Here is a 12061-nt window from a genome sequence, read left to right on the forward strand (position 1 = left end):
CGGGCGGTCTCCAGCCGCTCAGTCACGCGGGCAGCGGGCGGGCAATTTCAGGTCCTGACTTCCTTAACCAGACTCTTCATCAGCCACCATACACCTGGTATGTTCGCTGCAGAACCTCCAACTCCCGCCACAGGTTTAGGCTGTGTCCCTTTTTTTTTAATACTGTATTGTGGTTCTTAATTCATTCAAATTTGTTTAGTGCCAACCATCTACCAAGCACTGCTTTTAAGGCACTTGGGATGCATCAATGAATAAAACAAAGACCCTTGTCCTCACTGTCCCTGACGACTAGCTGTGGGATGGAGAAGACAACAAGCAAGACCAATCAGTAAAGTAGAAGGCATGTTGGAAAATTAGTGCTATTGGGAAAAGTAGGGCAAGGAAAATAGAATGAGAAGCATAGTATGGAGGGTATAGTGGAGGGTATAACTCTCAGTATGAAATACAGTGATCAGACAATGCCAAAATGAGAACTGACATTGAACAAGAAACTAGGAGGTGAAAGAAAGTCCAGAAGGAAGGAATAAAAGTCAGTATGTGTCCTGCATACTCTAGGAACTCTGAGGCCCAGGTGGCTGGAGCAAAGGGCTGGGGCTGCGGAGAGGCAGATGCAGCTGTGGGACATTTTAACTTCTTCAGCTTTTACCTTGAGTGGAACAGGGAGGCACTGCAAAGGAATGACACAATCCAACTTATGTTTTCAAAAGATCACTTTACCACTGGTTGAGGATACTCTATATGGGTCAAAGATGAAAAGGGGGAAAGAATATAGGAGGGTGTTGCAGTAATGCGTAAGCAATAACAGTGGCTCAGAGCAGGGTAGTACCAATAGGTGATGAGAAGTGGCTAGGTTTTGAATATTTTCAAGATACAGCCAAAAAACATTCGTTGACAGAATAAATATGTATGTCAAAGAATGATCCCAATTTTTTTGGCCTTAGCAAGTGGAAGAATTGAATTTCCATTAATTGAGATGGGGAAGGCTACAGATTTGGAGTAGGAAGATACAATAGCTCAGTTTTTATACATGTTGGTATTAAGACATCTGACATACAAGTGAAGATATCAAGTCAACAGATAAAGATTGGAGTCTAGAGTTGGAGAGAAAAATCTAGCTAGAGATGGAAAGTTTGGAATCACTGATTACATGGATGATGTATGAAGCCAAGAAAATGAGGCATTCAATATTAAGATGGTCTCTGAAATTAACCATATAAATTATCCTTGCTCACTCCCCCATACAAATTAGCACTAGTTGAGGTACTTGATTTTGTGAGGGCTTGCCTACTAGAAGTAGACATCAATTCTACTTCCTCACCACTTGAGAGTTTTTAAAGCAATCTAAAAATTAATTAGCACAGGCCACCACCTCAGAAGCAATGCTCGTTCACAGCTGGAATGGGAGAATGAGGTGTACTCTACCAACTACAGCCTCTGAGAGTTGGGGAAGAAGGTGGAGGATGGGTTAAGGCCTTAGGAAGGGTAAATCTAGAAGCCAAAAATAAAGGAATATTCACATTTGGAGAAGAGACTGGGGAGATACTTTATAAGATGTAAAGCAGATACTCATTTTCACTGTTTAAAAAAAAAACAGTAGGAAACCAGGTAAAAGGGAAATTTGTGTAGATATAAGAAACCCATATAAACTTTCTGACCATAAAGCACTGAATACCTCCATTTATAACAAGATAATTATATCTGCTTCTAGTTTAATAATTAAGAGCTTGCAATAAAGGGAAAATATACTGAAAATTAGCAAAAAACTGTTATAGAGGAGTTTCCAATGCTCAAGAGTGGAAGCAAAAATAATAAATAATTCTGCCCTCAAAAAAAAAAAGTTGTTATTAAGAGTCACGTGTTTTATATTTGCTTAACAAATTAGAAATTTAAACTCCTGGCATTATAGAATTAACTTTTAAAGTAGCTGCCACACAACAATCAATACCTATATTAGTGTTGTCTGAAAAGCTATTCTCAGCTCCCACTTTTTTGATGTGCTCCAGAAACTCTGCAAAGACTTTCTCAAATGCTTAAAAGAATAAGTACGAAATTACACTGAATTTTCTTTTTTAAGTGTTCTCTATACTAACAGCCACTTACAAACACAGCACCCCTACTGCAAAGGTCTATTTTCAACACTGATGCCCTTTCCATAATTTTCCATTTCTTATGTGGCTTTGTGTTAGATGATCTCTCATTCAGAAGCAGAACTGAGTAACAGAAAATGACACATCAAGTCTAAAACTATACATGTGAAAAATGTACAGATACTAGGAACACGAGCTAAGTGGGAGGTAAAGGTTTACCCTTTAAGTTATACCACGCAAGCCCAGAGTTACACCTTTTCCTTTCTTCCCTTCTGATAAAAAAGGGAATAAGCTTTATCCCTTCCAGAAAGCCTTCTCATTCTGAGACTCACCCTCTTTAAAAATATCAAAAAGAGATGCTTTTTCAAGGTTCTTTCACCCAACTTGGTCTTTCCCCAACTCTGCACTCCAGAGCTAGTCTTGCAATTATCCAACGGCCTGTTGTTTTTTTGTTTTTAATATCTTTGTTTTATTTATTTATTTTATGTGGTGCTGAGGACCAAACCCAGTGCCTCATGCATGAGAGGCAAGCGCTGAACCACTAAGCTACAACCCCAGCCCCCCAACGGCCTGTTGTTATCAAAACATTCTTAAAAAGTTGAGGTTTCCAAGGATTTGGATTTTGGTGTATTGCTATGCTCTTAAGAGATAATCCTAAAACCCTTCTTAAATGGCTAACTTCCACAAATTCTCAGCTGTGGGCAAGGCTGGCTTCTCAGATGAGATGACTTGGTCATTGCCTAAAAACACACTACTGGCAATAGCTAAGTTCTCAGAGAGGAAGAAAATACTCCAGCAGGCTTCTTTTCCTCAGAGAGTCAAGATTTCATAACCAGGCAATAGTTTAAATCTACTACAACAATTTTGAGGACACCTTCGAAGAGATAATTTCTTTAGATATTTTTTATTTGCTTTGGAACCATGATTTTCAATAGAGAACAGACAGATGTGACTAGCCCAAGCAATTCCTTCAAACTACACACAGCCCTCACAAAAAAGGGTCAGGCAAGTCCTTTTTAGGACTGGGTATATCAGAATGATGGCATCTCCAGGGGTAGGAGCAAAAGGCAGCTATGTATTATTTTTAAAAACAACAATCCCCCAAAAATAGGTGATGTAATATGCTCTACCACCCACTTACCTCCCACCCCAGGACAATCATCCCAGATTGAGATGTAGCACTTTTGAAAATATGAGCTGTTTATGTTTTTTAGGGTTTTCTGGTGGAAACAATGCTACAATTCATGAGAATGACACAGCTGTAAAATTTAACAGGGGACCAAAGACATTTTCACATTCAGGACATAAATACTTGGCCCCTGGGTAGCCGCCATCTCTGTTCTCCCCTCTGCCTGTTCACCTCAAAAGCTGCAAGACTCCCCTGCTTGCAATGAGTCACCCACCATTACTCACAAATTTCTGCCAAGTTCACGTCAGCAGCTGTTGTTTTCAAAGTCACCATCCATGCTGTACTGCTTTGAAGTTTCCCGATTACTTTGTAATATTTCTCCTATTTTCTCTGTTGTCTTCCCAGCTCAACTTGCATTAAGAAACTGGTATCTTATTAACATTGCTCCCACACGTAAGTATAGGATATGAGACGTACAGATTCAGCCATATCTAATATCATAACTAGTATTTGCTATGTCATTCTATGGTTTCCCAACAAAATGCTCTTACATCCTTCTCCTCAATCAAATAACCACACATTACTTAAAGGCTGTGAAAGTAGAGGGCTTTCTTCATTGGAAAGCCCATGTTTTGGTTTGTGCTGGGTTGTGGCTTCAGTTTTTGCAATCACATAAAGGCAAAAGAGACACTCTGCAAAATTTTTTCAAGCATATGAAACTTAAACCTTTTTTTTATTAGGCAAAAAGCCAGTAGACAAACTATAATCCACAAACTTGAGAACCTATTACAAAATAAATATGGCTTTAAAAAATTGCTGTTGTCTGCCTTATAGACACAGAACTTGGATTACGCTGGGGATATAGCTCTGAGATAGAGCACGTACTTATTAGCATTCATGAGACCCTGAGTTCAGTTCCCAGCACAGCAAAGGAGAAAAAAACTTGAATTTTAACCCTCTGAACTGAATATGAAGCATCTTATAAGAAAAACTTCCTATTCTCCATCAAGTCACAGAATACCTCACAGATAATATTATAATAATACCACTGAAGACATTAGTTATAATACATATGTTGCTAAAAGATATATTTATGATTCCCACAGCTGGAAAAAAAATCTAAAAAAGCTAGAAATGCCTCATTTTATTAAAATGGCTCAGCGGTTAAAAAAAAAAAAAAAAAACCAGCCCTGAGCCTCCTGGAGGACAGAGGGAAAGCACACCTCCCCTCCTGTCCCTCCTGGAGTTAGCAGTATGGCTTTATGTTCAGTGTGTGGGGAAGCACTGGCAGGAGGAGGAGGCTGGATGTCTGAGGTGGAGAGGTTGATGGAAGTTGGAGTATAATTGCTCTCTGATAGTAGAACAATAGCGCTGTAAAAAGCTCTGCTTCAGTTCAACTCAGCTCTCTCCCTCTTTCCCTCCCAACAGCACAATCAGGCACTTTTTGTCCCTGACAGTGACTATTAACCAGGAAGGGGACGGGGTAAAAGCATATCTTATGCAAGGTCAATCTTTTAAAGAATATTTTATAAACAATTAACAAAGCACTGGCAGAGTAGGATATTTGTGAAATTCTAAATTGGGAAAGGGGGAATGATGATCCATTTCAAATATGTCCGGGTCTTCTATCACTCATATTTTCAACCTCTCTTTTCCCACTTTTCTTAGTATTGCCCTCAGTTTGTTGGCAAGAAGGGGCAGCAATATGACCTGCCTGGCAATTCAGTTGATGGGCTAAAGTTTCTAGCAATTGAACGAAGAAGAGGACTGGAAACAGGTGAATGACCCAATGTGTCGCCCTGTCTATGCCAAATACTAAACAAATGACCCTTAACCTCTCTGAGCTTAAGACTGTTTACTCCTAAAAACTTAGCCAACAAATATGTCTAATGTGGAATGTAATATGAAAGTCAAAGATAACAACACCTTACCTACTTATCTCAGGAAGCTCTATAAGCATTAAACACCATATGATATAAACATGAAGTTCAGAGGAAAAATGTTAAGGTTAGAAGATAAACTAAATATGAAGATATGTTTTTATTGATTGTTACTGGCCTTCCTCAACTTAAATTGCAACATTCAATCAAAGTTTTTAGTAATACTCAAAATGACTGGTGCTGTTAATAAATCAAATGTTAAGTGCTGCATAGACATCCACTACATAACTTGTACTAAACAGGGTGAGAGATTTAAGGGAAGTTGAATCAGGACCTTAAGTTTCCATCTGTCTAGGTAGGCATATCCGAAAACACCAAGGAATGGCCCGCATCAGTACACAGTTGAGAGATTGCGGACTACTGATTAGAAATGTTATAGGAATGCAACTATGAGCTGGAAAGAGCTGGAGTAAATAAGAGTGGGCCTCCAAATGGGCCTTGAAGGAACTCCAAGTCATTTTTACTGGGAACAGGAGGATGGCAACAATAGGAAGAGTACAGAGAATTCTGGATTAAGATAAGGCAGAGTTTGGTCTAGGAGGTTAAAGTACTTAATGACCTCAGATATATAAGACAAGGTAGAAATGATGAAGGGATATGACTTTCATATTACATTCCACGTTAGTTTGGTCTAGGAGGTTAAAGTACTTAATGACCCCAGATATATAAGACAAGGTAGAAATGACGAAGGGATATGACTCTGTTTTTGATAAGTCATTTTGCATGAATCTAAAATGTTGGAAGTTAAAACAGTATTAGAAAGGAGAGGAGACAATAGAGTTCACAAGGAGACGACTAACAAAATTCAGGTATCAAGGGATGAAATCCACTTGTGAGAATGACAACAGTCAGAACAGACACTTGAAACCAAGACTCTACAGTTCCTGTGGGAACTGAGTTGAACTGTTACAATTTGGAAGCCGAATAGAGGGAAGTCAAAGGCTATTCCAATGTTTTGTGTACTGACAACCAGAAGAATGGTTGCCCCACTGATGACTGGAAAGGTTACAAAGGGAAGTTTGAGAACAAATGTCATGAATTCAATTTTAGAGATGCTGAGTTTTAGGTCTGAGCTAAGAGTAGATACTCGATTAGAAGCTCAAAATTTCAGCCAGGTGCAGTGGCACATGCCTGTAATCCCAGCAACTTGGGAGGCTGGGGCAGGAAGATTTGAAATGCAAGGTCAGGCTTGACAACTTAGACCCTATCTCAAAATAAAAATAAAAAGGGCTTGGGGATGTAGCTCAGTGAAAGAGCTCCCCTGGGTTCAATTCCCAGTTGGAAAAAAAAAAAAAAGCTGTAGCTCAAAATTCCAAATAATACAAATTATAGATTTGAGTGGAGACTTAGACTTAAGATACAGATTGAGCCATAACAGAGATTAATAGGTGACTGACTGAAAAGAAGAACTGGCCAATATCTACTTCTGTAAAGAATAACTGCTGCCCATGAGCAGTAACAGAAGATAAGCCACATGAGAAGAAAGAAAGTTATCAACAGAAAGAGATTAGAATCCCAGTTTTTCCAATACTTACAAGCTTGGGAAAGTAACTTAATCTCTTTTTTCCTCAGATGAAAAATATATAATGATAAGAGACCCATGAGAAGTTATACTCCATTTCTGTATGATGTGTCAAAATGTATTCTATTGTCATGTATAACTATTTAGAACAATTTTTTTAAAAAGAAAAAAAGAGAGAACTACACTATAAGATTGTTAAGATTAAACGAGACAAAGTATGTAAATCATAGTTAGCAAACTAAAAACCAAAGGAGAAAAACAAGTAAAAGTGAAGGCAAGGGCTTGTTTTTCAAGACAGTATCACTGAAAGGAACTAGAAAAGGAATCATTTAGCAAATGCCAATAGTCCAAACTTTAAGAAAGTCCAGTGTATAACACACAGAAAGTATACTGACCCACTCACTAAAGCAATTATCTCAGTGGGGAAAGAATGCAAGAGCACCTTTGTGCTTTCTGTTCCCTCTACCTGGAATACTGTTCTTCTCTTCTGAACTCTGCTCAAATATCACCTCATCAAAGATGTCCTGACCTTATCTGAACTATCATTCTGCCCCTCATTACTCTCTACCAGTATCAATATATTTGTTTACTATTAATTTCGACCATGATCATCTTTATTCCCTTTGTTCATGTTTTATTGAATATTTTTGTCTTTTCTTCCCAATTTATAAATTATTTTCTTTCAAAATAAAATTGACCATGAGGAAAATGGACTTTTGCTTTCTGAGATATCCCCAACCTGTCCTCATCAAAGACTCAATGAATATGAAAAAAAATCCTGCACTGCTTCATCATAAACAGTAGTAAATGCATATAGGATTCTGTGGAATACATTAGAAAAGCACCTGAAGGCCAATTTTCCTTTTCTGTATCACTGTCAAAGAATCTTCTGCCTGATATTAAGTTCAATGGTTTTATAAACACTCCAGTGCAAACCCAAATAACCACACAAGAGTAAATTTACAGGCACCTTCACAAAAGTACACTTACTAACATTTACTAAATGCCTACTAGGCATTACAAAATAGAATCAAAAAAAAAAAAAAGAGGTTTGGGGCTTTGGGAGGAGGGGGTAGATTTCTAAGCATTAGAAAATGTTAAGACCATTACATATCTATTTTCAGAATCTACCTATTTTCAGAATCCACTTTTTAAGTTTCTAAATACATCTCCAAATGCATGGCCTATAGAGAACACTTCCTTTAACACATGTTGATATCTATAAGTCTTCTTTCACTATTATCCTGTGGGCTACTACTACTCCTAACTATCTTAAATACCTTTGCCTATTACTGGGGAGATTCACCTGTGAGAAATGCCCAGCATACTCTTAGGACTAATTGTTACAAAAGAAAAATACACTCCAATATACTTTATAAAAGACAAACAAATGCATATTGGGGTAACTCATAACGAGGTTCCCAATTGAGCATCACTGACTCTTAGAACGTTAAAGTCATCTGATACAATGGATTACAAATACCAGGTTTCAATTAATTTATTTTTTTAATTTTTTTCTTAGTTGTAGTTGGACACAATACCTTTATTTTATTTATGTATTTTATCCCTATTTATACATAAATAACATAAAGGTATCGGTGCTGAGGATCGAACCCAAAGCCTTGCATGTGCGGGGAGAGCGCTCTACTGCTGAGCCACAACCCCAGCCCCTCCATTAATTTTTTACTTATCTGTGACAAAATGAAGACAAAGCAACAAGTTTTCATAAAACTAAATGTATTCAACTTAAGGACTATTCTTTATTCAGATATTACACCCTTTCTTATATTTGAGGAAGACAGTAAAATGCACTTTCTTTCATTAAAAAAAAAAGTGGCAATAGTTGGTAATTTTTGTTTTGTCAATAATTATTTTACTTGGCAAAACAAGAAGCAGTAGCTCAAAGAAAACTAAAATCTGAGAACCTCTGCTCTAATCCAACCAATCTTCTGCTGCCCAAATCCCTTAGAGCATGGTCAACAAGTTGTTTGCTTGTTTGAACACCTTTGATGACAAGAGTCTCCAGTGATGTAGAATCATCCACTGAAAAATATATCATTCTATCTGAGGCATGTTTGCTTGGTTTTGTTAAGGAAAAGCAAAAAGGGAAAGCCTGTAGCATGTACACTGACTTCGGCCAGACATGGTGATAACTTGGGAGGCGGAGGCCAGAGGACTGCCTCTGCAACTTGGTGAGACCCTGTTTCAAAATAAAAAATAAAAAAATCTGAAAGGGCTAAGGTTACTCAGCTCTTTTTTACTCAGCAGTAGAATACTCCTGGGTTTGCTCTCCAGTACTCTAAAAAATAAAATAAAACGTAACCTCACTTGAGATAAAGAAGCCAGTAAAAAAACAAAGGCAAAAAAAAAAAAAAGAAAGAAAAGAAAAGAAAACTGTTCAGTGAGGGGAGATAAAAGGGATGCACTCAGTCCTATGCCTCACAGTCTTCCTGCAACTTACCAACTATGAAAATCCTTTAAACAAATAACTATGAAAGTTAGAAGGTATAAAACAGTCCTGTGGACAGGGCTGATCATTTTACATTTCCCTCCGCATGCAGCAGTTTATTACCTGAAATTCCTTTACTAATAATCTATATTTAGGGTATAGCTGCATACCTTTCAGGTTTGACCAAAAGCAAATGTCACATGTCTTAATATACCCAGACCTCAAAATGCAACAGAATTTAAATGCCACATATAATCAAGGTTGCAGAAAATATTAAGCAGAAATACAAAATCCACTGACAATATGAGAATCATAAAAGGACAGGATAACTTGGAGGCAAGGAATGAGCACAAGAGATCAAAAGGTCAAGGAGATCATCTTGAAGGGGAAAGAAATCTGGGCAAAGATGCCTGCTACTCGAAGACAATATGCTAACAGGCCAAAGGGGGGCAAGGTAGATTGGAGAACAACATAAACTTGGCTGTTAAAAAAGCACCACATGCAGTGCCAGGCAGAGACAGGCATTCAAATAGTTGCAGAGTGAATGAATTAATAAACACTTACACAAAGAGAATTTTGAGTCTCTGCTTCCAACCACATCATCCATGGCACTTTAAGTCCAGCGAGAACATCTTTCTTTTTCTTAACGCTCAAGCTAAAAATCTAAAAAGCCAAGTGTTCCCAATAACTTCCACTAGTCTCTGTCCTATCCCAGTGCTAGCAGTGAAGTCTCTTCTCAAAGACCCTACCTGCCTTTCTGAAATCTGAAATCTGGTACACTTGATCCAGGATGGGAAGAAGTTAATGGGAGCAGAGGCAACAGGATAGAGCACAGGGGGAAGAAAAAAAAAAAAAAACTAGCTCTGACCTACACAAAGATAAGTAATACTATAACAGGGTCTGGAATTAGGGTTAATTCCAGATAGACCAAATGAAAATAAAACTTATTTGTATTTTTAATTAAATGGATGGAAAAAATTAAAAAAGTCTCAGCAACTTTAGCCTCCCATGATTGAAAGGAGTTTCAACAATTCTTTCATCCTGCTGGCTGGTATTCCAGGTATTCCCTTATATCTCAGTCTCACATTGTTTCAGCATTTTTTTTTTTTCCCAGTAGTGGGAATAGAACCTAGAGGTAATTTACCAAAGAGCTACATCCCTATCTTTTTCTGAGACAGGGTCTCACTAAGTTGCTAAGGCTGGCCTTGAACTTGCAATCTTCCTGTCTTAAGTCTCCCAAGTCCCTGGAACTACATGACATCCACCAACCACGCCTGACTTCCAGCTCTATTTATGGAATCTCAATACCAAAGAATTGTGCTGAATATCAAAATCACAACTAGCAGATCTGCCCTAATTCAGTTTATCAATACTAGCATGCACACATTTATCTCATTTTTATACTTCAATTTAAGTCAGAATTTTCTGTCTCTACTCCCTCCCTCCACAACCTGATTTTCCACACCTTTCTTTTCATCTGCATTCTAAGATCCCCTTGTTCTTGCTTTAGTTCACTCTGTTCCAAAAGTAAAAGGGACTACAACGAGGACTGATATAAAAAGGGGGCAGGTTTACTACACATAACAATCCTACATACTATATATTATATATGATGTGTTGTCTATATAAGTGCTTCTGAACCTGAGCAGAAACCTCATATGCTTCTGCTATGTTCTTGCTGCTGAATCTAACAATCCACCATCGTGTTTCCTAGGGGTTCAGGAGGCTACCCTCAACCTGCTGGAGAATAGGATCAGACCACAGAGCCTCAAAGCCACAGCAATCAAGAAGCAGCTGAGCCCCTGCTTTTTCTATCAGCCCAGGAGGGTCAATTCAAGAGTTTTATCGTCTGTCCCTCAGATCCCCATGACCTGTTCCACTCCAGCTAAAAATTCTGTAATGCACTTTGAGAAATTGTAGCTCCAGAATCTCATTCGTTCTCCTAAAGGGTTCAACATCAAAAACATTTTCAGCCTGAACAATTTAGCCATATTTTGGCTGGAATTCTGCCAACTAGCCACAAGAGGCTGATGTGGTACAACTGCCATGGAGTGAAGCTAGCCAAATCTAACTGAAAAATGGTAAGGATTCATGAATCACCTCTCATGAAAAGGTACACCGTTCTTTAGAATGAGGTTTGTCTGCGCTTTGAAAAGTCAAATTCAAAGGGCTCTTGTTCCTTCATAAAGGCTTAACTAAGGAAAGCAGATCAAAACCAAAATTTTCAAAACTCATGGGGATTTACAGTCCGCTTTTACCAACATATTTTAAAATTAAAAAAAAAACTCGTACTGAATAATACAATATCTTCCAAACATAATTTTTCAGCTTTTATTATTCCTACAAAGTAAATTTTGAATGTACTTGAACACCCAGGAAAAAGACACCTGTGCCTGGCAGGTCGATAGACTACTAATTTGCCCCAGGTAACAAGGAAACAGAAGATGCTCTTGATTTCTGGATAAAATGTTCTGCAGTGCCGGGTAGGAGGTCACATGCCCTGAACGGCCGCAGCTCATTTAGAGTGATGTAAAAGCTCTTCAGATATTAATTTTGTTAGAAATTAGGGGAAACATGCAACCTAAGACCAATTCATTTAGACACCGGGCGTCTGGTACTTTCCAGTTTCCTTTTTTCACCGGAGTCCGAGCAGCCTGTCTGTACCTATTAGAAAGGGGTGGGCAAGCCGGGCACCGGCAGCCCATGCATTTCAGGGAGGAACCACAGAACGGGCAGAGTCCCCCCCACCCCATGCACAGCCCCATCCCGAATCTTCTATCCGCCTGGGACTGGGAAGACTGCCCTGGAAACCCCGGGCAGCGTTATAAGTCACTGCCTGGCCAGGCTGAGTTCCGTCGCCTTCGGCTCCGGACTGCGGGCACCGCGCCTCGTCACGCCCCGCATCTCCCACCGCCCGCCGCCTCCGGCGTCCTC

At 38.8% G+C, this 12061-nt stretch overlaps 1 long non-coding RNA gene across 1 annotated transcript; it reads right to left on the reverse strand.

The window, feature by feature from the left end:
* Positions 1 to 4316: 4316 nt before the first annotated feature.
* LOC125612841 lies at positions 4317 to 8268 on the reverse strand. Its single transcript, XR_007343323.1, has 2 exons — positions 5813 to 8268; positions 4317 to 5715 (listed from the first exon to the last, which is right to left on the reverse strand). It is a non-coding gene; the product is annotated as an uncharacterized LOC125612841 (long non-coding RNA).
* Positions 8269 to 12061: the final 3793 nt, after the last annotated feature.

This window comes from Marmota marmota, unplaced genomic scaffold (genome assembly GCF_001458135.2).
Source record: "Marmota marmota marmota unplaced genomic scaffold, marMar, whole genome shotgun sequence".
Lineage (NCBI taxonomy): Eukaryota > Metazoa > Chordata > Mammalia > Rodentia > Sciuridae > Marmota > Marmota marmota.